Below are 15,399 nucleotides of genomic sequence, written 5' to 3' on the forward strand. Positions count from 1 at the left end.
AGTCTACGTGAGAAAGAGAGCCTGGTGATGTTCTGGTAATTGTAACAGTCTCTTAATACTGTCCGCATATCTGGGACATTAAGAGCAGACTGTAAACTGTTCTCTGGCCAATTGCTCTCCATTTCATATTCCAGTATTTTTATAGATGTCTAAAATAAAATCTCATTTAGATAGGCACTTTGCATATGAGCAATGTGGAATAATTTCAAAATTGCCGTGTTTTTAATAACCAGTATTGTACTACTTGCAAGCTTATGTTTGCTTTGCATAAGCTTAACACCCGGTATTTCTATAATGCCTCCCCACAAAATTGCATTTGATACTTGATGATTTGGCTTTACTTGGAAGTTCCCCAATTCGGTCTTATGACGACTGCATTTTTAAATGGAATGTTTGGCAGCCATTTCTTGAGTTCCATCATCTTCACTCTATTTGGGTCATCCTAAAACAATAGACCTGTAACTGAAGTTTTGGATCAGAGACTGGTTTAGTTTGAAACACTGAAACCTTCTGTGACCTTTGCTCAGAGGCAACAGATACATGAATGGGTTTGCAGTCATGGGTTCTGGAATAAGTTTCCTGGGGTGGAATTCTGTCCCTACGCCTTAGACGGCGTGTGACTTTGAGAAAGCAACCTGACCTCTACATGCCTATGTATTTTCATTCGTAAAATGGGGATGATCCTAGCTCTTATCTTACTTCGTTCTCAGGGGACTAGGGGTGTTAACATGTGTCCCTCATTCAGAAGATGGGCACTCGATGCGTTGTCACCTTTACCTTAAAACTGTCTTTGGTCGTAAACATTGTCCTGCCCTGGGGCTACACGTACATGCTATTAAAGCCAGTTGTTCTATTTGGTAAAATCATTTGTTAAAAGATAGACAAGTATTTGTAGTCCTGAAAAACACAGCAGCGTCTGACTAACCGGGGTGTCGCTTGCCACCCACGGACGCAGAACCAGACCTGCGTGTGCAAGCCTTCGTTCCCTGACTGTCAGAAATGTATTTTGATAAGTTTCCATGTCTTTCACTGAGTCCTCTGTTCTTTCAAGTTGACTCATAAACATGGGGTTTGTTTGTGAAACAGTGATCCCCACATTCTCACCCGAGGGTCTGGAATGTGGCGTGTCAGAAGCTATAATTTTAACAAGTACCTTAGGTATTTTAATGACTAGCTCAGTTGGAGAAGTGCTGGTCTAAAAACCTACATGCCAGTTGATGTCCATCTCCCAAAACAGTAGGAAACAAGCATACTTTTCATATACATTGGAAACCGTGTTAGAAAAATTGGTCTTTGAGATTGAGAACTCTTTGTGTTTTGTGATATATTGATAAGGCTTGACTCTCACTTGTTAGGACGATCCACTCTGTTTCACGATGGGGTTGTGGGAGGCAGAAGAGTGCTCCCCTGCTCCCCATTGATACCCACATCTAAATCCCTAGAACTGGCTAATGTGCTATGTTACCTGGCACGGGCGAATTAAGGTACAGATGAAAATAAGATTGCTCATCAGTTGACCTTAAAATAAGGAGATTCTCGGGGCTCCTGGGTGGCTCAGTCGTTAAGCGTCTGCCTTCGGCTCAGGGTGTGATCCCGGCGTTCTGGGATCGAGCCCCACATAGGCTCCTCCACTAGGAGCCTGCTTCTTCCTCTCCCACTCCCCCTGCTTGTGTTCCCTCTCTTGCTGGCTGTCTCTCTGTCAAATAAATAAATTAAATCTTAAAAAAAAAATAAGGAGATTCTCGTAGATTATCCAGGGGAGCCCAATGTAACTACCAGGGTCCTTTAAAGCAGAAAAGGGAGACCAAAGGGAAGGGCAGAGACAAATTTGAAGATGCCCCGCTGCTGTCTTTGAAGGCAGAGGGAGGGGCCATGAGCCCTGGCAAGCAGGCAGCTTCTAGAAATTGGGAAAGGCATCCTTCTTAACATCTCCAGCAAGGAACACAGCCCTGCTGACCTGAGTTTAGCTCAGGGAGAACTATTTTGGAATTGTAACTTCCCAAAGCGTAAGATAATGCATTTGGACAAATTCTCCTTGACCTTCAGTTTGGTTATAAATGTCTACATAAGGCACCAAAAGCACGATCCATTAAAGAAAAAAAATGAATGATACCCATACCCACACCCACATCCTCACAGGTGAATGAGAGATAAGTCTTGCTGTTTTAAGCCTTTTAGACTAGGAGTTACTTGTTACCATAGTGTACGAATAACTTTGTCCCTTCTGACTGGTAAAAGCCAGAAGAATCGACCTTCAGTGTGTCCGATGCAGATACGGGACCAAAGCTCATCCCGTTAGCTCAGTTAGTAGATGCTGAGCTTTGAAAGGCTGGGAGAACTAGATCCTAGGACGAAGATGGCATGGAGGGGGCGTTACTGCATCTGAAGCTATTTTATGAGAAGAGGAAAGGCAAGAATGAATTCTCCTCTTGAAGGACTCTATTGCTTCTAGCTGGTAAGCACGTTGCATTCACAGTTTGGAAGGAGGACACACAGCAAATGAACAACAAACACATTGGCAACAAATGAAAAAATAAACTCGAACTTGAATTACGCACAGCACATTCTGGTGAAAAGGTTTTCCTCATGTTAGTAGTCGTACAGGATTTCAGGTGCATGGGCAACACCCGGAAATCTCGTCAAATGAAAATTCTGATTCAGTCGATCTCAGGCAGGGAGTAAGGCTATGCATTCCCAGAAAGCCCCACGTGACGCGGATCTAGGGACCCCACTCCGACAAACAAGCTAGAGGATACACACATGTAAGCAGAAGACTGTAGTCTTGCTTGAATGTATAATTCCAATTTGAGAAATGAATGACGTATCCAGGCAGGTAATAACGGTAGTTGTAGTTTCTCAAGATATGATGAATTCGCCAGCTAAATGCAAATGCTTTGTCCCCATTCTCAACATTGACTTAATCTCATACTATTTGGCTCAGAAAGGGTTCCTAACTGAAATCTATTATCACAGATAAAAAAAAAGAAAAAGAGAGAAATAATGTCAAAATATAAATTAAGAGGAAAAGCACAATGGTAAAATTATTCAGGTTATTTCTTTTTTTATTTTGCTTTGTTGGATGGAAGAAAATAGGGCAGTTTATATTTACCATAAAATTTGCAGTGAGGATTTGGAATGTTAAGTATATTATTAACCCTTTGTTCTTACCTTTAGCATCAAATAACATGCTCAGGGGAAGGAGGACACATTCCGTTGCAATAGTAATGTCCACACCAGGTTAAAACTCAAAGACAGGTGCTAAGACATTTAGAAAACTAAACTCCTAGCTATTATCTCTGTACTTTTTTTTTTTTGGCTACTGGTGCACTGACCTTTCTCTTGGGTACTAAACTCAAATGATTGTTTTAAAAGCAACATTCTCACAGTCAAACCACACATTCACTTATTATTTTAATGCTTCCTCGCAAATTTCTTTTATAGATTTATTCGAATAAAGCTGTTAAATATCAACTCTCCTGTTACCCTTACTTATGGAATGGAGACTAGAGGCACAAAATCCTGAGACATCCAAGATCCTGCTTTCAATTAACGAAAGTTCACAACAGAGAACAGGAGGAGTCCCTTTGGCTCCTTATTATTTTACAGATGAATCACATAAAACCATACTGCAAAGACTGGAATAAGATGTATTAGAGGTTCAACCTAAGTTTCATCTGAGTTGTTAGGATTTAATTTTAGAAATATATATTTGGGGGCACCTGGGTGGCTCAGTCGGTTAAGCATCTGCCTTTGGCTCAGGTCACGTTCCTGGGGTCCCGGGATTGAGCCCCACGTTGTTGGGCTCCCAGCTCAGCAGGGAGTCTCCTTCTCCCTCTCCCCCACCCCCCCCCGCTCATGCTGTCTCTCTCTCTCTCAAATAAATAAATAAAATCTTAAAAAAAAGAAATATATATTTGGATATGAGTTCTTGTCTAATCTGACAAAATTCAGAGATGTGGCTCAAATAAACGTTAATACATTACTCTCACTGAAAAATTATGAATCAGTGATTTTTAATGTTATATGACTGCCTATTGCAAAATATTTTCATATATTCAATGTCAAATGACTAACAAGCAAAGCCAAGTAAACTTGTACAGATTTAAGAAAATAACAAGTGTTAGTTTTTTTTTTAATAAACTTTTAATTTTGGAGTAGTTTCAGATTAAAAGAAACATCGTGGGGTTGGAAGGGACCTCATACACCCCACACCCAGTTTCCCCTACTGGTAGCATCTTACCTTACTGTGGAATATTCGTCACAATTAACAAAATGACATTGACAGGTCATTGAAGGCAGCCTGCACTGTATTCAGATTTCCGTAGTTCCTGCCTAATTCTTTTCCTTGTTCCACCGACCCATTCAGAATATTACCTCACTTTTAGTTGTCATGCCTTTATGGTCCTTTGTGCTATGATGGTTTCCCTGACTTCAACTCTTTTTGATGACATTGGCAGTTCCCAGGAGGACGAGTTAGATATCTTGCAGAATCTGCCTCCAATGGGATTTGTCTGATGTTCTTCTCTCGTGATGATACTGGGGTTATGAGTTTTTGGGAATCTGATCACAGGGGCAAAGTGCGTTTTCTGTCACATCACATACCAAGTTCTATACTATTAATTTTTTTTTAAAGATTTTATTTATTTATTCGACAGAGATAGAGACAGCCAGCGAGAGAGGGAACACAAGCAGGGGGAGTGGGAGAGGAAGAAGCAGGCTCATAGCGGAGGAGCCTGATGTGGGGCTCGATCCCAGAACGTCGGGATCACGCCCTGAGCCGAAGGCAGACGCTTAACCGCTGTGCCACCCAGGCGCCCCTATACTATTAATGCTTGAGAACTTCTCACCGACGATGTTAACCTTGGTCACCTGGCTGATGCAGGGTCTTTCAGGATTCTCTGCTAAAGAGTCTCTCTCTTTGTCCACTTTTGTGTACTGATCTCTTTGCAAGGGAACTCACCAAGCTCAGCCCGCACCTAAAACGTGGGAGTTAGGCTCCGACTCCGAGGGCCGAGGAGCTACGTAAATGATTGGAAATACCTATGCATGGGAGATTTACTTATTCTTCCTCATTTACTTGTTAATTTGTTTGATGACTCCTGTCAGCAGGGACTCATGGATGTTTATTTTTATATTTTGGATTACGACCAAACGGAAATTCATTCTGTTGCTCACACTGTTCCAGCTGTGGCCATTGGACGTCTCTTAGGTGTCTCCCATGTCCTTTCGACAGACCCCATCCTTTTGGGGTTGTTGCTGCTACTAGTGTTGTTTAATTTCTCTACTCTTCGGCACTTCAAACATATCCCAGGCTCCTCTTGTGTATTTCCTCAACCGGTCAAGGGATTGGCCATTTCTTTGAAGAGCCTCGTTCCTCTTACTGGAGAATGGTGTCAGAAGTTGAGATCCAGGGCTAGGTGTAGACACTGCCATTGGTGGGAGTCACTGTTTCTTGGCTCTCTCAGTGGACAGAGTGTGTCCTATCCCATGTATATGCGTATATCTATATTTTTACGTGTAAACATGTGTCTATCAAGTCAAATATGAGTTTATATTTCTGTCTGCAATTCAAATTGTCATGTGCATCAATTTGAGACTTCTCCCTTGCTTATCTGTGACCTCTCGCTCCCAAAAAGAGAACCTGGCTCATTCCATTTACCATCCATTTACTTAATTGCTCAACTCAAGTTTACCTGCTTGGTGGTTTTCCTACTGGGAAAACGTACGTGCCCCGCTTTATCAGCTGGACTACAGGACCTATGTACAGTTTCTTCTGACTCTAGTCTTACAGACAACACACACTTCAAAATTACTTAGGTCAGCCCCTCTTCCCTCCTCATTCAGTGAGCTGTTTTCATGCATGTGTAATCCTGCATACCATCTTGGGCTCCTAATTTATTTTAAATTTGCATATATTAAAGTTTATTCTTTGTGCTATAAGGTTCTACGGGTTTTGACAAAAGCATAATGACATGTATTCACCATTATAGGCTTGTCCAAAATAGTTTTACTGCCCTGAAAATCCCTTGTGCTTTCTCTCTGGGCTGTGAACTGCATGAGTGTTTCTCCCCATGGAATAGCTTTTCTTCCCCTGACCCCTTTCTCCCTTTCTTGGCTGTAAAGCTCCCCATCTGTTTCCTCAATTCCCTCACCTCCTGACTATGTAGTTGTGTTACCCCCTTGGGTGAGACATAAATGTTAGACAGGCCGGAAGAAAGACCTTCCCTGAGCTGAGGTAAGGCTAGTTAAGTCATCTCTCCTGAAGGGTGAGCCTCTTCATTGGTAGAGAGAAGGTTCTGAGTTCACCTGGATTACTCTTCCTTTCTCCTTGCAAGAGCCACAAGACTATCTTTCTCGGTTCTTTACCATGAGAACCTTCTGGATTACTTAGAGGCGTGGCCAGGAAAGTGTGGGCCCTCACTCCCAGGCCTGTGACCTCTTACTATTCCACACCCATCTCTCAGCAATTCATGAAAATTGTAATTGAAGGGGCACCTCCTGTTCATGGCTCCAGAAGCTTCTGGTCCAGGTAAGCAGAGGCTGTGGCCCTCTGGATTCTCCAGTCTCCAGATTGCAAGATGGAAGTTTGCCCTGCAGCCATGTTTCTCTGATGGGTCCAAGAAAAGTCATTGGTGCTCAGTTTGTCTAGCTTTTTCCTTGTTGTAAAAATGGGAGTGGCAGCTTCTAACTTCTTTACATGTCAAAGCAGGCATTCATTTCTTGGGTAAGTTTTCTCCAAAACTTCTCATTTCCCTTGAAAAGAACACAACTTTACCTGGGATCATGGCCAAGCAGTGAATGCCTACAGGAACATTTTCAGGACAATGGAGATACTCAGCCATATTTTACATGACTCATGGTTAAAAGACCTTGTGATGTTTATCTGGTTAAACAGAAAACTCATGGAGGAAGTGTTGAAACATTACAGCTGTTCTCAAATATTTGAAGGGCTGCCTTGTGACGGCGCCATGAGCTGGGTGGTGTGATAAATAGATTACGATGATGTGTCAAACAGATTACTAAAAAAGGATGTATTTCTTCCACAAGTTTATTCAGAATGTCAAAGGTTGAGCGTACACACCTAATTTTTCTGCTCTGGCTAATGCATCATGTCAGACTGTGTGCTATCCTCTGAATTACCTACCACTGTTTGAGTTTCTTTGTTGACAGACTTCAGGCTGCTCGCTGCTAGGAACACACATAGCTAGGATTTCAGTGATGAACTGCCAACACTGTCCTCTGAGTCTTTTCTTCTCCACATCCATGTTCCTCCTGTCTTCTGAAGTCAATATTTCATTCTTGGGCATCAAGGCCTCTTGCTTTATGGCCCTAGGTTAGCCATGCATGCACTTTGGGGGAATTGTCAGAGTGAAATGGTTGGGACTGTCCATGCAGAAGGTTCTGGCAGGACCTGAGGACCTTGAGTGTGTGTATAGGAGAGAGCACAGAACATCAGAAAGTCATGTTAAATACACTGAAGGGGAAACTGGGGAGATTAAGAGCATTTTCTCCTGACTCACAGGTTCCCCATTTACCAGCCTTCAGCTTGTCTACTAGGATCTGTGGTCCGTGGCCCACTGGACACGTGGCCTTGTGTTTCTGTCATTGGGCTGTTGCTCATCCCACCTGTGTTTTAGGAGGTGGCAGCAATGCGGGGGAGATTATTTTTTAGAGAAAAGGACCTATGTGCAAAAAATGTTAAAGCCTGGTGTAAGATTTTATATATTGTTGATGATGGTCATAAACTTGTATGATAACGAAAAACACAGACCAAAACCCTCGTATTGGAACATGAAATGGCTTCAAGACAAAACTACTTCAACTGACTTCTCCTTGATGCTGAAAAACTGCTATTAAATCGAACCTCAGACCTCTTGTCTAACAATAATGATATTAACCCCTTAAACTGCCTTCATACATACTCATTCTTCCAAGGATTCACAAGATTGTTGAGTAAGAAGAGAAACACCGCTTTGGCCTTCTCAAAGATAGTCACGTAGGTTTAATTATTGATTGACTGAAGCCTACAAGTATGATTTTTCTATCATCAGATAGCTGGATTAACATATCCCCGTATTTTCCTGGATGTTTTTCTATATCAGATTTCAAGTGGACTATAAAAATATGGAGCCAGCTCTCTAAGGACTTGCTAAGAGGAACAAAGTCTCAGACTATATTCTTCCATATAGAAATCCTTTGGAGATCATTCTCTATACTCAGGATTCATATTGCATTTTTTCAAAACGAGGTTAAACAGCACACATGGATTTGTTGATCTTCGTATTGAAAAGTTCATATGCTGTAAGGAAAGTATTTTTGATGCCTAAAATGTTATGAAGCAACTGGACTTCACCGTGTCTACGAGTTCTGAGTTCAAATGGTGAAATTTACAGTAGGTGTGCATCAAGTTGAAGCACGTTTTTTTTTTTTTTTAAAGATTTTATTTATTTATTTGACAGAGATAGAGACAGCCAGCGAGAGAGGGAACACAAGCAGGGGGAGTGGGAGAGGAAGAAGCAGGCTCATAGCGGAGGAGCCTGGTGTGGGGCTCAATCCCATAATGCCGGGATCACGCCCTGAGCCGAAGGCAGACGCTTAACCGCTGTGCCACCCAGGCGCCCCTGAAGCACATGTTTTTTAAAGATCAGATCTTATTACAAGACTCGTGACAAACGGTGGTGATCTTCAAGCTACATCTCACCATCCCGGGCACATTCAGCAAGAGGCAATAGCTGGGAATTTTCCAAGTGTTTATTCTTGTTAGCTACCTCCATATTTTCAAAAAAGATACGGCTTTGGTGTTATTTTTCACAGCCCTCCCTTCCTCTCCTCTATGGATTCTATGCACTGTATCACCGTCGTGCACTAAATAACTGGTCAACGTCTGTAACGTTAGGACTCTGTAGCTACCGTTCACTGCTTAGCTAAAAAAAATGCCTCTACTTCCTTGTGAAACGATTTTTACTTGTTTCAGAATTTTTGATTGTTCCTTGATTTTGACTTTGTTTACTGTTTGCTTAATTTTCTCTATACCCCTAAATAATTTCTTTAAATGTTCCAATTACATGGCAAAACTCCCCCTTACTGGGAACTATCTTCTCATGGCCAAATGCATTGATTTCTCGTCTCCTCATCAACATCTCCCTGTTACAGCCACCCTCCCACTGCTCTGCACACACTGTTCCCAGGACGTCCTGCCCGCAGCTGATGTCTCGTCCACTCTGACGCCCATACCCTGTGTGTCTGATTCGTCCCCATTCATCATCTTCAGCCCCTCTCTCCTTGATGGGCTGTCTTAGGGATTTCAGAGTTTTCTCTTTCTTCACTTACCCTGTTGTCTAATGGACACCATTCTCAACCTGAGCAGGGTTGTATAAGGGAGGCACATTGTTTGAGAACTTACAGTCTCACACGTCTTTAATCTCCTCCAACATAGCGTTAAGAGAAAAGTGATTTTTTAGGATATCGAGCCATTGTCTTCTACACTCTAAGTAGCTGTTGACATGTCTGATGCTATCCTGATTCCTGTTTCTTTGTCGTGGCCCATCTTTGCTTTTATCTTTCTGGAAACTTTCAGAATCTTCTTTGTAATCTTGGTGTTTTTAAATCTCATATTGATATGTCTTGGTGCAGGTTAATTCTTAATTTCTTAGTCAATACATTGGATGCTGGCTGATCCCTTTGAATATAGAAAATCTCAGTATAATTCTCTGAGGTCTTGGTATTTCTTTAATAACGTTTCCTCGTGTGTGTGTGTGTGTGTGTGTGTGTGTGTGTCTTTACTCTTTCTGGTACTACTATTAGCTGAGTACTGGACCTCCATGATTGACCCTCTGATATTCTTAATTTTCCCTCCTATTCACATGAATCATAGGACATTGTAAATATTCAGTCCTTCTTTAATCACCAAAGTGGCAATTCCATATGGTTCAGTCTATATGTCAATTCATAAAACATTGCTTTGATTATATCATACAAACTATTTCATATTAATCATGATATTTTAAATCTCTAATTTTTTTGCATTCAATATCAAGATTCTTGTTGAATATCAAGATTCACTGTGTTTTTAGTCTCTTGTGGATGTTAATTTTACTTTTTGCATGTTTTCTTTTACTTTACGAAATTGTTTTTTCTTCAAAAAATTTTTTACTGCTGGGGCGCCTGGGTGGCACAGCGGTTAAGCGTCTGCCTTCGGCTCAGGGCGTGATCCTGGCGTTCTGGGATCGAGCCCCACATCAGGCTCCTCCACTATGAGCCTGCTTCTTCCTCTCCCACTCCCCCTGCTTGTGTTTCCTCTCTCGCTGGCTGTCTCTATCTCTGTCAAATAAATAAATAAAATCTTTAAAAAAATTTTTTTTTTACTCCTTGCTTTCCCCTAGTTAAGTTTTATTGAAATATCTGGCAATACTTAACTATCTGTTGCTGTTAAAATGGACCCCTAAAAAGCTAATTGAAAGCTGTGTGTTCACAGTGGAGTATTTAGGTGATTGGATGTGGACCCATTCATTTTCTTTCTAGAGCCTAGGATGCAAAAAATTATAAGTCTTTAAATTTTTCCTCTGAGACCAATCTTGTCCGATCTTCTGCCTGAAGGCCATATGATCAACTTTCAATTTTGAGGAGTTGGGCAGAGGAGAAGAGAAAGATTGCACAGTTGAGTTCATAAGATTCAACTTAATTCCTCAGTTTTATGGTAAGTCCTTCCCACCACTATGCATGGGGCCTACCATGTGGTGCTGAGTCTTTCTGGGGGGACAGGCGGAGCCACCCGGCTTGGAGACAGAAGGGATCCTGGACACCTGATTGCTCTGTGCTCATGCTGCCAGTCACCCCGGTCTTGAGCCCCATCTGGAGGTCCCCTCCACCTGTATGTAGCACCTTGGTCTTCTGATTCGGATCTTTCCCAGGTTCTTCGTGAAAAATCTGCCCAGGATTCAGCTTCTCTGTTCTTCTACTAAGTCCATTTCTACCATCTGTCTGCTTTCCTCCTACTATTTCTTAACGCTGTGTCTTCTTCATTCACTGTCTCTGAGAGCTTAATACTCTGTCATTTTAGTAGGACTTCTGGAAGAAGCAGACATACGTGAGCATGTGTTTAATCTACTACATTTAACCAGAATCCCTACTATTTATTTGCTTAGGAATGTTACGCAACTGTTTTCTGAATCACATGACAGCCACCGTGCATTACTGAACAGAGCAGAACTGTGTATTTTATGGCTTTATCACTCATGCATAAGTAATGGAGACTGGACGATACTAGATCTTAAAGGTTGGAGGGTGAAAGCGTCTCATTTATCGAATTGGAGACCCTTCTGATCCCTGGGGGAGAGACTGGTACCTCTCTTCGGGCAGATCCTCGCCGCGCTCTTGGAGGAAGTGTGTGGTGAGTATGACTTCATGGACATGCTGTCATTTCCGTGTAAACTCATGCGGGTCGAGGTCGCTACTTCCTCATCTTTGTTATTTCAACGGATTAGCCCGGATGCAGTTTCTTCATTTTGAGATGCTGGGCCCTCATTTGGAAATGGAGACTGGATATGTAAACAAGGCAGGATCCCCGTACAACGAGAACATTTTAACCCAATTTTGGAGTTAGACTACTTACTGATGAAAAATTAGGCATGTGCTCTCAGAGACTTGGAGGTCGTGCAACTGGTAGAAGAATGTGTCCGCACGATCTCTGCTCGATGCTCTTTGGAGGGAATTCGGTGGCAAGGAGCTGGCTTGGCTGAGAGCATCTCCAACTGTTAGTTCTTCAAGAGGTTATTTAAGAATGAACAAAATATAACTTTGGGAAAGTGGAATATGTTATTTGTAGTTTCTGGTGGACAGAGCATCTCTGAGTGTCTTCGAGTGTAGACACCTTCCCCTCATCAATTAACCTGCATCAGGACAGAAGGCAGGGCCTGGATTTTTGCCAATGTTTTGAGAAAGAACATTCACCAGTCTTCCCTCTTCATGTTGGAATCCAGCTCAGGAAGCATTGCTATGTGGGCTGGGCAGGTAGTCACAGAGGGTTTGATGTTTACTGGGAAGAAGGGGACTGAAGCCCACACCGACAGACAGAATTACCTGAAACGGTAATGATCAAGGAATCCCGCTTGCACAGACCCATCCAGAATCTTGGAAGACACCCATTGATATTTCCCCACGGCAACATGTCTTATAAAATTTGCGAAAGTAAAATGCCACTGTCTCTTTCCATTCTCTCTGGGTGCCAGAGAGCAGCCTTCTCCTTGTGTCCTCCGGCGTGTGGCCATCCCTCTCGTGCCTCTTATAAGGACACGGGTCCCCCTCATATGGGCTGCAGCTCCCCAAGGCCATCACAGTGGGATTCAGACTTTAACATGAAAATTTTGGGGAGGCACATTCGGTCTATAAGGGACTGCGGGCCATGCACAGAAAACGTCACAAGTGTCCCAGTGACACTGCGTGAATCCAAGAGCAATTTGATTACACGATATAATCTCGGGAGGACATCTGGTTTGCTTTGATGGATGCCATCATTTTGGATCCTTTTTCTTCTTCCTTTTTTTTCAGAGTTCTCAAATGTTCCATGTGATGGAAAAGAAGTGTGGTTGATGCAGAGTATTTATGATTAGTCCCCGCACAAGGATGCTTGAAATGCTCTGAAATCCTGCAGCTCGGAGGAGCAATAACCTCGACAAAGATTTACTTAAGATCAACAAGCGTCCTAAAAATGTACACAAAATTATCAGCCATGAATTGTGATGGTGACACGAACTTCTCCAAACTGCCAATAACAAACGCTCAGATGCTGGCCAGCCTAGCTACAGAAAAAACAAACAAAACAAAACTGAACTATGTTTTTGGGTTTTTTTAAACATAAAAGTTATCCTACAAGAGCATTTCCATATGAAGAGATAGTCAAAGGGAATATGGCCAGAAATGCAGGTAAAAACATTATACATGTATGGCGGGCAGCTAAGTAATAAAAAACCTTTTTTTTTTTTTCTAGATGTGATGTTTGTGGCCTTTATCAGCTATTTAAAAACTTGTACTTTATGGAGATGTTTATTTTCATCTCAAACAAATGTTCAACGCTCCTACATATTTTTGTATTCTTTTTCTTAAAGAGGGTCCCCCATACCATGTCAACACCACACCCCACAAAGCCTGGATCTGCCCCTCCCAGTCGGAGATATTTTCTTTGACGTTCCTATCATGCAAGTCAGCTGAGCTCAGGTTCCTATAACCGAGGCAAGCGGATGAAACTGGGCACGTGGCAGCCCCTAAAAGAAGGAAGATCTTGGGGCGCCTGGCTGACTCAGTCCGGGCAGCACGAGACTCTCGATCTTGGGGTTATGAGTTTGAGCTTCACGTTGGGTGTAGAGATTACTTAAAAGTAAAATCTTAAAATAGGAAGGAAGGAAGGAAGGAAGAAAGAAATGAAGGAAGAAAAAAGGAAGTCTTGTTAAAAAGGGAAATTTTGGTCCAATGATCTGGTCCTGGCCCCTGGACCTTAGTTATTGACCTGGAGAACAGATTCTCAACGGAGAGCCATGCTGAGTCCTTCCAGACCAATCTCCCGCCCCAGGAGTGGGACACCCAGTGGCTGGTGCCCACCTGTGAGCTACAGGAATGTGTCCTGAGGGAGCGGTTACCCTGGGGACCTCGGAGCCCACGCGGCCTGGGAGGGAGCAGATTTAGGGAAGGCAGAACTGAAGCCCTTGATCCCGCGCACAGGAAGGGGATGGGCAGGACCCAGAACAAAGAGGGGAGAGAACATCCAAAAGTGGCTCAGTCCTTAAGCGTCTGCCTTCAGGTGGGGTCCTGGGATTGAGTGGTGTCCCAACCCCCGGGGTCGGGCTCCCTGCTCAGCGGGGAGTCTGCTTCTTCCTCTCCCTCTGCCTCTCCCCACACTTGTGCGAGCTCTCTCTCTCTCTCTCTCTCTCGAATAAATAAATAATATCTTTAAAAAATTTTTTAAAAAACGAAATAACCATGTTTTCCTGAGCCTGGGGTGAACATAGATACTTCTGGCTCTGGGTGGACTCTACATGAGAGTTTTTTTAAAAAGACTATTTTTTTTAGAGCAGTTTTAGGTTTGCAACAAAATTGAGAGTCAAGTGCAGAGATTTCCCATACACCCCCTGCCGTGCGCCCCGCCCTCCAGAGTCTCCCCGCTACCGACATCCTTCACCAGAGCGGTACTTTTTAATTTTTTTTTTTTTAACCAAGGATGAATCTACATTGACAATTTTTTTTTAAGTTTACAAAGAAAATTCTAAAGTTGATCCAAAAGCCTCAGTAATGAATGAGCCACCTCTGTATTGTCTTCCCTCCACTTTCCTTTCTTGTTTGGAACGTTCTCAGCCCAAGGCATCATTTGCAAGAAGCAAAAACCATCTTTTCTTCATATTAGGGTGTGTACTTTGTTTACAGCAAATTTGTCTTATTTCCTGCTTCCTGTAGATGGAGCTAAATCCTCAAGCATGTGTTTACACCTCTTCGAAATTCCCAGGAAGGAAATCCTTGGAAGACAGTATCAATTTCTGTGGCTGAAGGCTCTTGATTCTTCTGGCTGTAAAAAGTGTTACAGCGAGCAGTACTCAGCGCTAAAGAACAGCACATTTTTGAGATGCAGAGTCCTGCTTCTGCTTCCAAGCCCTTGCAGGGAGCCTGTTTTAAATGGCAATTGACAGGGATATTGTTGCTACTTTGTATTTTATCTAAGGTCATGTCTGATTTCTTTTGCGTTTTGTTAAAAATGAAGCTGTTACACTGCCCATGATCCATTGTCCTTTTTCACTGGTGTTTCCTGTGTCCTTTGCTCTGAATGACCGAATGACCACATGAAACCAGTTGTAACGAGTTCTCACCATTTCTCTTGGTTGTTTAATAAACACTGCTTATCTGTGGACGGAGAGATGCACTTTATTACTTCCCCATATGGTTTCTAAGGCTCGGGAGAACACAGTGTGACCGGCCAACAGGAAACCTAAAAAAAGAAACAGGAAAAAAAAAATGTTTTAAAGAATCTGATTGTGTCCATACCAAGTCCTATGTATTTGTTTATTGATTCCAAAAGCAGAAAGAGAAATTTCAAACTTTAAAAGGAAAAGAAAAAGCCAAGTAATATTTCAAGGACTCTAGATATCACTATTAATATAGGAAATATTGTTAAGTAAATTTTCCTGAGTCTTGCATGCTTTTTAATTTATCCAACAGGGTAGCAAGTACATTTTACTTCTTGAAGAAAAACAAACAGAACTCTTCAAAAAGTTAAGGTGTTTTAAGGATGTACTCTATGGTGACTAACATAATAAAAATTATTATTAAAAAAAAGTTAGGGTGTTTTCTGTTCTTTCCTATTAGCTCCCAGTGATGTAGTTAGTACAAGGCACAGACAGAATAAAAACAAACCAACGA

The 15,399-nt window shown here is 42.3% G+C and overlaps 1 long non-coding RNA gene across 2 annotated transcripts; it reads left to right on the forward strand.

The window, feature by feature from the left end:
- Positions 1-6,311: 6,311 nt before the first annotated feature.
- LOC103676230 lies at positions 6,312-15,085 on the forward strand. Of its 2 annotated transcripts, none has more exons than XR_572037.2 (4): positions 6,312-6,529; positions 11,145-11,389; positions 12,547-12,921; positions 14,443-15,085. It is a non-coding gene; the product is annotated as an uncharacterized LOC103676230 (long non-coding RNA). The 2 variants fall into 2 exon arrangements; XR_572038.2 differs by lacking the exon at positions 6,312-6,529 and adding an exon at positions 10,299-10,696.
- Positions 15,086-15,399: the final 314 nt, after the last annotated feature.

The sequence above is a fragment of the Ursus maritimus genome, unplaced genomic scaffold (assembly GCF_017311325.1).
Source record: "Ursus maritimus isolate PB19 unplaced genomic scaffold, ASM1731132v1 scaffold_31, whole genome shotgun sequence".
Taxonomy (NCBI): Eukaryota; Metazoa; Chordata; class Mammalia; order Carnivora; family Ursidae; genus Ursus; species Ursus maritimus.